The sequence below is a fragment of the Phascolarctos cinereus genome, unplaced genomic scaffold (genome assembly GCF_003287225.1).
Source record: "Phascolarctos cinereus isolate Bilbo 61053 unplaced genomic scaffold, phaCin_HiC Scaffold_7;HRSCAF=346, whole genome shotgun sequence".
Taxonomy (NCBI): Eukaryota; Metazoa; Chordata; class Mammalia; order Diprotodontia; family Phascolarctidae; genus Phascolarctos; species Phascolarctos cinereus.
This window is the reverse complement of record NW_027556180.1, coordinates 98749546-98759344: the sequence shown is the minus strand read 5'-3', so window position 1 is coordinate 98759344 and position 9799 is coordinate 98749546. Positions and strand designations below refer to the sequence as shown.

Below are 9799 nucleotides of genomic sequence, written 5' to 3'. Positions count from 1 at the left end.
TTTGTGGGTTCTATTGCTCCACAATACATTTAGAGGCTTGATTTAACATTATTTTTAGGGAAACTGAGAAGAGCTAGGGCAACTTCCTAGTTTCTCTCTGCCATATCGGTTCCACTTTTTCTTTTCCTTCTCCTCCTTCTTCTCTTCCTACTCCTTCTTCTCTCTTTTGTACTGAACATAGTGACTTTATTGATGGTATACAATATAGGACTCTAGACTTCTGCCCCCTACTACAGGGGTGCTTTGGGAGAAGGATGTTAATGGGACATAGGATCCCCAGTACAGAAACATAGGTTAAGAAGGTGGGCTCTCCAATGGTTAATCTCCCTTTTTGGCTGGAGATGAAGATCCATCATTTTCCATTTTACTCCTTGGATGCCATGTAGACCATAAGGTCTACAACACAGTTTCTATAACCATACTCATTTTTATAACAGGAAATGAGCTTGACAAATTAGTCATTGAGGTCAATACCAGCACCGGCACCAAAGGTAGAAGAACGGGTGTTCCTGTTAAAGTCACAGGATGCACCTAGGTCCTCTATGTAGCCCAACATGCCCTTCAAGAGTCCCTCTCATGCTTGCTTCATCACTTTCTTGATATCATCATATTTGGTGGGTTTCTCCAGGTGGCAGTTCAGATCCATAACAAATACATTGGGAGTAGAAACATGAAAGACCATCCCTGTGAACTTCCCATTCAGCTCAGATATGACCTTGCCTAAAGTCTTAGCAGCACCAGTGGAAGCACGGATGATGTTTTGGGCAACACCATACCTATCACGCCACAGTTTGCCAAAGGGGACATCCACTGTCTTCTAGGTTGCAGTCATGGTATGGATTGTAGTTATGGGTCCTTCCAAAGTTGTCATGAATGACCTTGGCCAATGGGGCCAAGCAGTTGGTAATGCAGGAGGCATCACTGACAATCTTGAGAGAATTATCATATTTCTCATGATTCACTCCCACCACAAACAATGGGGCATCAGCAGAAGGAGCAAAGGTAATTACCCACTTCACTCCGCCCTTCAAGTGAGCCCCAGTCTTTTCCATGGTGGAATAGAAAACAGTGAACTCTACAAAGTACTGAGCTCTAGCATCTCCCTATTTAATAGTGATATCCTACTTCTGGTAATGGCTTTTCCATTGATCACCAGCTTTCCATTCTCAGTCTTGATAGTGCCCTTAACTTACCATGAGGGGAATCATATTGAAACATATAAACCAGGTAGTTGTGGTCATTGATGGCCAGGATGTCTACTCCACCTCAGTTGAAGGCAGCCTGGCAACGAGGTACCCAATATAGCCAAATCCATTGACTCTGACCTTAACCATCTTGTTTCAGGGGTGCAATTGAAGCAGCAGATCCTGGTACTGAACTTGGGAGAAGAGTTGAAAGTCCCCTTCTTCTCCTTTTTTTAATTAGCTGAATTCCTATTGATTTTTAGATGTCCAATGCAAAGGCCAGCTCCTCTAGAAAGCCTTCTTTCCCATAAGAATTTGGGAAATTTTGAGTAACATGAGCTCGGTAGTGTGCAGATATTTTCCCAGTCCATTATTTATGAGGAAAAGGGTTACAGGAGGGAGAGGGAGGTAGGGAGAAAAAAAAGAGAGAGAAAGACATTAAGGGGGATTGAGAGAGAGAGAGAGAGAGAGAGAGAGAGAGAGAGAGAGAGAGAGAGAGAGAGAGAGAATAGTCACTCTTACACAAAAATACAAAAGCAACACTAAAACCTTAAGTTAATGGAAGGCAGAATCCAGGCCAATGCTTAATAAATTAAAGCATTAGGAAAATTCAATGTAAATAATGTATTTATATTTTACTTTAATGTAGACTTTGGCCTTATTTTCCCAACCTCACTTTCACTCTTCATTCAGTTCCCCAAAACGGAGTTACTGTTTATTCCTAAAGTGTTTTAGGGGTAATCAACCCTGAGTGCTTATGCTTTCTAGTATTTTTACTCAAATACCCCCATTGGGTATGTTCCCTCATATCAAGTAACCAGTTGACATCTCTTGACATCTCCCCATAACAATTAAACAATTAACACCAACTAGCTTTTACACAGGTGTATTTACTGAAAAAGTATAACAAGGACAAAACTAAGATATCTTCTTCCCAACTCCCCATTGGGGATGTACAGTCTCACTTCATATCATTTGTTCCCTTGGGAGAGTAGACTCAAAATAGTTGCTATAAAACATTTCCTCCCCTCAAAGGATGAAGGGTCCTGGTCTTGGAAGCCCTTTCATTTTTTCCCCAAATCCCTTTTCTGAGGGTGTCATAACTGATTAAATGAATTCCTCCTTTGTTCAGCTGGGTTGATTCCTCTTTAGGATAGGTCAAGTAAGTCACTTGGCTGCTTCACAATCTCCCAGCCTCTTCACAAGAGTCCTTCTGGACTTGGCTTCTATGGCTACCACCACACTCTGCTACAGACTCCAACTGCAGGACCTTTTGAACTTTACAAGTTTGTGACCTGTTCTGTCCTGTCTCTGGATATACAGTCAAATAAGTTTCAGAAAGTAAACATAGGAGGTGAAAGAGAGGGACCACACCTCATAACAAGGAGAGAGATGAGATCTAATGTCCATCTCTCCACATAGAAGCCCTTAGCAACTCAGTCTTTACTTGAATGCAACCGGGGAAACCAACAAGAGTACATCTGATCAAAACTTTTGTAGGTCACTAAGTTTTATTTCAATAAACAGCTATTAAATATTTTGTCACTGAAGTAGGCTAACAGACTTTATTATGTGTGTCTGAAACCAGGCTTACCAAGCCTAAATATATGTTCATAACAAGGAGGGCATATTGATTCCTCATTGGTTAGTTCTCCCCCCTCCCACTTATATAAAGTATCTTCCAGTATAGTTTTGTTTTTAAATTATGATGATAAAATCATTGTTAATAAAATATAAATGCTTTAAAAAAGAAAAAGAACAAGAAAGAAAGCCTGCCCTGACATCCTGGAATAATATTAACTTCCTTCCTCAAGCTTCAGTGGATACTTTATTTCCTAATTATCTAATACTATATGGAATAGTGCTATATTGTAAACTCATTTAGGTTCTAATGAGCTAATTTCTTATCAAGTGTATTATTTTAACTTAGTATCTCTACCAAGTACTTACCACGGTGCTCTGAATACAATAAGTAATTAATAAATGTTCTTACTGTTGGAGTTTTCCTCAAGGAAGAGACTGGTGATGTAAGAAGTGGGGAAGTATAGGGGAATGAACAGTAGGTTTAGTGTCAGGGGATGTTGGTTCCAATTATGGCTGGGCTATTTAATGATTTATATGAACTTGAGTAAGTAACTAAGCTATGCTGAGTCTTAATTTCCTAATTTATCAAATGTTGGGGGCAAACTAAATGATCTTAAGAGTACCTTCCAGAACAAAAAAAATGTTCCTTTACAATATCTTATAAAAAAGCACAACTGGGTCAGGTTACAAATGAATTTTCATCCAAATGATACATTAAAAATGCATTTCATTGGTACCTTTTTTTTTAAGAGCACTATCATTCTTATTTAAAAAACAACAACAACAACAACAACAATAATATCGAGAATAATTCAAGCCTTCCCAGTAACAAAAAAAACCAAACCAAAACCAAAACAAACAAACAGAAAAAAGCAGTGAAGGAAAAATGCCTCAGATAGTCATATCCAAAAATTTATATATAACATTTTATCTAAGTGGTACCCTACTACTCTGCACAAAGGTATATTTCACTTTTTATTTTCCAAGATTACCATACGGTTTTTCAATGACTAATTTCTGTTTTCTAAGCAACTTTCTATGTAGGTTGCAGAAACAATGACAAATCACTTTGGTACGAGTAGCTTCCTAACCAAGGAGTTCCCTATACTAATGAAAACAAACATCAAATCACTATCTCTATTTTTCTTTTAGTATCAATAATTTGGAGCATGTTTTCATTTGGTCATTTATAATTTGTAATTTTTTTGAGGATTTTGTTCACATCTTTTGGCCATTATCTAGTGGGGAATAGTTCTTGGTATTATATATATTTGGAAGTTTCCTATTTATCTTGGATATCAAACTTTCATAAAAGATACTTGATGAAAATATTTTCTCACTTCCTGTTTTCTTATTGGTTGTGTTTGAATAGAATCCTTTTTCTCTTCTTTTTTCCGAGCAGCTTTTGTCAAAAGGGGAGGTCCTGAATAAGGAATTTATAGTCTTGAGTTTTATCATAGATTCTTAAAATTTGATAAATTGGAGTGGAAGTCAATAGCAATCTAGTCCAACCCACAGACAAAAAGAATCTTCACCATAACCTAATTGATAAATTGTCATTCAGCCATTTCTTGAAAGATCCTTGGTCTTCCAAGGAGCAGTATCCATTACCTCATCAAGGCAGACCATTCCACTAAAATACAGCAGCAACAATAACAACAACAACAACAACAAGCCAGATTATTCACTTTACTTCCCCCACCCTATCATTCTATGTTTAATTTTTAAAATTTAAATTGTTAATAAACATGAACTTCATTACTTCAAGTAACAAATATGTCCAAAGATGTAAATGAACAGTTTAATTCATTTATTCAGATTTGGCAAACTGGAGGGCTAAAATCTTTAGACTTTTGTCTGAAACTCCTCCCAATGCCTTCCTTTATGGAGGGCAGAAACTGGCTTTCAGCTTACTCCACTCTGCATCTGTTGCTTGGCCTGGTTTCAACTCCACAGAAGGTACCATTCCCTACACCTTGCTAGCTATCCCCTGGTGTCCAGTTCCCATTTTCTTCCCCCAATTTGCTTTCCTGCATCCTTTTGTCTTTGCCATTAGACTTAAAGCTCCTTGAGGGCAGAGATTGTCTTTCTTTTACCAGTTGGGATGTACAAAACTCCATGGTAAAATATGCAATATATATCTACTTATGAAAAAAATATTTACAGTTGTTGTAAATTCTGTAAGTTAAGGGATCTGGGATTTACTAAAAGGAAAGGTGTGGCAGACAAGCAGAGCAGTAAAACACAGTTTTCAGTGATGTTAATAGATCTTTTTATACACGGTTTTAATCTTAATGCTTTAATAAAGAAACCCACATTGTTCCTTACAAATTACAATGTAAATTATAATCAATTGCAAAATAAACTTTTTTTCGTACTTATATGGACCGTGTCAGGGTTTGGTAGGAGGGATAGAAAAAAAAAGAGAAATAACCCAAGTTAGAACATTCAGAATAAGAAATTCTTATGAATATTTTGGAAGTCACCTTTAGTCATGAAAGGACTGTGCATCCTTCTACTTTTTCATAAAGAAATGGAAGGCAAGGATATTTCATCCTATTCTGTTCCTAACAAACTTTGCTGACTTAATCTTTGATCATGAATTGCACCTCATTTTTAGTCTCTTCATGTCACTTTTGGTTCTTACCTCTATGTTGTATTTTTATTTTCCTTAAGCCCTTCAATGATCGTTAAAAGTTTTGTATATTTATTTTGAAATACTTGAGTACTCACTGTGCCCTGGATGTAATCTTGGGAGACAGGTTCAAAATCAGTGAGAAAAGGCTTGTGGTCCTGAGTGGGATTTTACCATTCTGGTTAACTAAGAAGGGATGTTCTTCTTCAGCTTCTGGGAAGCACCCTTCATATGGGTGTTGAAATTGGATATGAAAGACATGCTGATGGACACAAGAAACTATGGAGTGAGATCTGAGTAATTTTAAGGAAATAATTCAGATTACTCTTTTTCACTAAATGTTTAATTATTTGCCATCCATAATCTTGGCTTACACGTTACTCTACTCTGCATTCAATGCTTTGCCTGGTTTCAATTCCACAGAAGATACTATTCTCCCTGCTTACTAGCCTCCCCAGTGTCCAGTTCCTCTTTTCTTCCCTTATCCTGCTTTTGATAGGAATATCATATTCCAATCATTTTGTCAATGTGTGTGTGTGTGTGTGTGTGTGTGTGTGAACGAGGAGTAATATTGCCTTGTTCTGTTTGATTGCTCTGTAAGATATGAAAAGTTGTATAATTGCTGTACATAAATTTTTTTTCTTTAAAATTATGGTCATGATTTAGTGGCTTGTGAATTTATGGTTTTTCTTCATTAACACTTGCCTGTTTTTTTTTTTTTTCTGTTGCTATTCTGTAGATTCTTTCAGTCTAGCCTTTGCTGTCTATTTCCAATATTGGGGGGAGGGCAAGTTTCCTGTATTTTTTCCCCTGAAATATAGTGTTAAGGTTTTATTCTTCACAACTTTTTTTTTCCTGAAATGTCTATAATCCTTATATTGTCTTCTCACATCCTACCTTCAAGTGCCATATTTTTGTTTTGTAGAGTTCTCATATATTTTTCTAATCTTGTCATTTTTTGATTTCATTCATTTTCCTTCTGATTCAGCATTTTGTGCTATTGTTTTTTTCACTTTCTTTTTCTGGAAATCCACAGAGGAGAAACAACAGAGGAGAGCTCACTCATTGGGCAAAAATTATGTCATTAAAGAAAGAGTGACAAGATCATTGAACTAGAAGTCACAGAACATAAGTTCAAATTCCAGTTCTGCTGTTTGCTACCTATATTGCCTCTGGGCTTCAGATTCATTATAATTAAATGAAGAAATTGTACTGGAAGACTTCTAAGGGCCTTTCCTAGGTCTTGATCTATGATCCAGGGGTTTTCCAGTTCAGACCCCAAGCTGTTCAGGATCCAGGATACCCTGAGATCAAGAAATGAAGTGTGGGTAAATGACTAGATTCATGGGGTGCTGACCAAGACTTTTTCTGTCATCTCTGAAGATTCTGCTGAATGCTAGAGTTATTCTGGACATCCTTACCATAAAGATGTCTTACTACAAATCATGATTAATTTATGTGCTTTACTTTCAGAGAACCCTCAAAATTACTAATGCCTATATAGCCTATACAAGCTGTGAGGAATATGTCTCACTAACTTGGCAGCAGCTTATTTATTCTTTAAAAGCCAGAATTCATTTTTGCGGGGAAGAGAGGTGATTTGGCTCACCAAGATAATTTAGAAATACAAAAATGTAATTGGGAAAAGGATAACCAAAATGGTACACAATACTTAAATGGATCTGTGGTCACTTTGATTGAATACTCTCCAATTATAAACATTATTCTAAGCTGCCCATTCTGTGGGAAGCTTGTCATGTCTTCCCCACAAATTCACCAACACTCTGGGGGCCATCCTTTTTTTCTCTTGAGAACATGAAGGACCCGGTGGAATATTCTGTCTATCCACCTGACTCTTACCCTTGTAACATGACCAACCCATCTTCTCTTCTGAACATATAATTTATTAATGAAATATTTTACTCCTGTTCCTCTTTGGAGATCTTCATTATTTGTGCATTTATTCTAGCCTGTTCATACTCGCATCATTTTTTCCCCTTTTTCCTCTGTATGATATTAATTTTTAATTCTTTTGAGACTGTTGTATTCCTTGTCTTATTCCCATAATGTAATAATAATTGGATTTAATATTAATACTAATATATAGCATTTATATACATCTTTAAAGTTTGTAAAACATATTACATATCTTATGCCACTTGTTCATTCCAATTACCCTGTGAGATAGGTGTCATTACTATCCCCATTTTACAGATGAGAGAGGTTAAGTGACTTGCCAAGTGTAAATGCATGAGGCAGGATTCAAACACAGGTTTTCCCGACTTCCAGGCTAGAACTCTTATCTATTGTACCTAGTTACCTTATAAAAATAGGCCTTTGCTTTCATGGAAAGCTCAGGGTCAATAAAAGTGCTTTGAAATTTCCTGATGGCAATCCAGCCTGCTCACCTCCCATTTAACTTAAAAACTCACCAGGCAAAATAATGCTCCTAAAATGTGGGAAAGCACACCAAATATAAATTTATAGAAGCTTTAATATTAATGTAGAAGCATGCTGTGGTGATTTTATTCATTGTATGACTAAGTGACTGAATTTCATGGTTGCCTAAATTTCATGCTTGCTTTTTTTAAGTCTGCTCTAGTGAGGTTGGTACTTTGAAATATTAGCAAGGAAAGTTGTCACTCTGACATACTCTACAGTAGAATGTTTTCATACACAGTCAATTCCATATGATGGTACACCCATGACATTGGAAGGATTAACCAACATCATTGTTCATTCATCTGTAGACCTAGATATAAAATCATTTTTACACAGCATCATGAGCAAATATAATACTGCACGACACAGTACACAATATTTCTACATAGGGACTTTGGGCAGTCACAACCTTGCTCAGTCAGTAAGTTTATTATGCAAGTCATCTCTGACTGCCTTGGAATCAGTACCACACAGGAAAGATACCATGGAGAACATTTACCAATATCTGCTATTACTATAAAGAAAGCTTTATATTCAAGCACATTTTGAAAATTCAGTACTTTGCTGTTTCCTGTCCCTTCCCCTAAATCCATACTCTCATCTGGCTTTTTTTGCAAGGGAAAAACTTTCATTGCTACTGAAAGCCTGAGTAAGCATTTCCTATAAATTGGGGGTTTCTAAACATTTTGGATTGGTGCTTCCTTGGGGAATTTCAGCATTTCAAGTTTGTTGTATGCAAGTACAAATAAGATTGCTGACTTCTGAATATGAGGAAGAAACAGTGACACATTGTTGAAAAGAATCATTATGGGGAGAAATATTTAAAAGAGATTGCAAATTTAAGATAGCCTTCACACGTATTATACCTTTTGTACTGCAAGATGACAGCATTGACCTGAAACAGCTGGTGACCTTATCTACAAATCGAAGCAGATGCTTTCTATTCCTAGAATATGTAATACACCCATAGTTAGCAGTATGCATTTCATCAACCCTTTCTAAATTGTCAATGGTTTTCAAAAATTTGTTTGTTGCCTAGCATAAAGTTAATTTGGGGCAACTAGGTGGCACAGTAGCAAGAGGTCCAGGCCTAGAGTCAGGAAGACTTGAATTAAAAACTGGCCTCAGACACTTAACAAGCACTGTGACTCTGGGCAAGTCACTTAACCCTTTTTTGCCTCAGTTTCCTGATCTGTAAAATGAGCTGGAGAAGGATATAGCAAATCATTTTGGTGTCTTTGCCAAGAAAACCCCAAAAGGGGTCACAAAGAGTCCCATGAGACTAAAAACTTCAAAACAACAAGAAAATCTATTAATTGAAACCAAAAGCAATTTCGTTTTCGTCTGTATCTCCAATGCCTAACACATTGTCTGGTAAACAATACTTAATAAATGCTTGTGGAATGAATGAATTGAATGAATCATTTTTTCTTGAAAACCTAGAGAAACATCTTATTCATTTTAGTATTAAATATGGGATGGCACTCAATCATCCTTTTTTTTTTCTGTAAGAATTTCATTGTGGAATATTTTTTCAATATAGTTGAAAACATAGGCACGTAAATGCTTGCATCAGGTAGGTTCACACAGGCTTCCTTCTTGTTCAGTGCCCATACCATTCTCAATTCTTCACTCCCAATATCTTTTGTGTCTTTTCCGTGGTGGTGGCATTTGGTTCATGCAGTACTATAAATTACATGGCCTAGCTGTGAACTGCTAGGAAACAACAATAGAAGATAGACTTATCTGATGTGTAGCTGTAGAAATAGGTATCTTGGGGAGAATTACGTTCCCTGAAGTAACAAAGTCAAGATTCCTGAGCCCTAGGCTTGTATCCATACCAATAGATCACAGCACCTCATGATCACATGTGTATTGCATTTTCTCAGGTATGACCTATTAAGACATGTGGAGTGTGTATAAAACTAAAAAAAAAAATCTGGTTTCTAAACTA

At 36.7% G+C, this 9799-nt stretch overlaps 1 pseudogene; it reads right to left on the bottom strand.

The window, feature by feature from the left end:
- Positions 1-257: 257 nt before the first annotated feature.
- Positions 258-1334, bottom strand: LOC110196761 (glyceraldehyde-3-phosphate dehydrogenase pseudogene; annotated as a pseudogene).
- Between the last annotated feature and the right edge of the window lie 8465 nt (positions 1335-9799).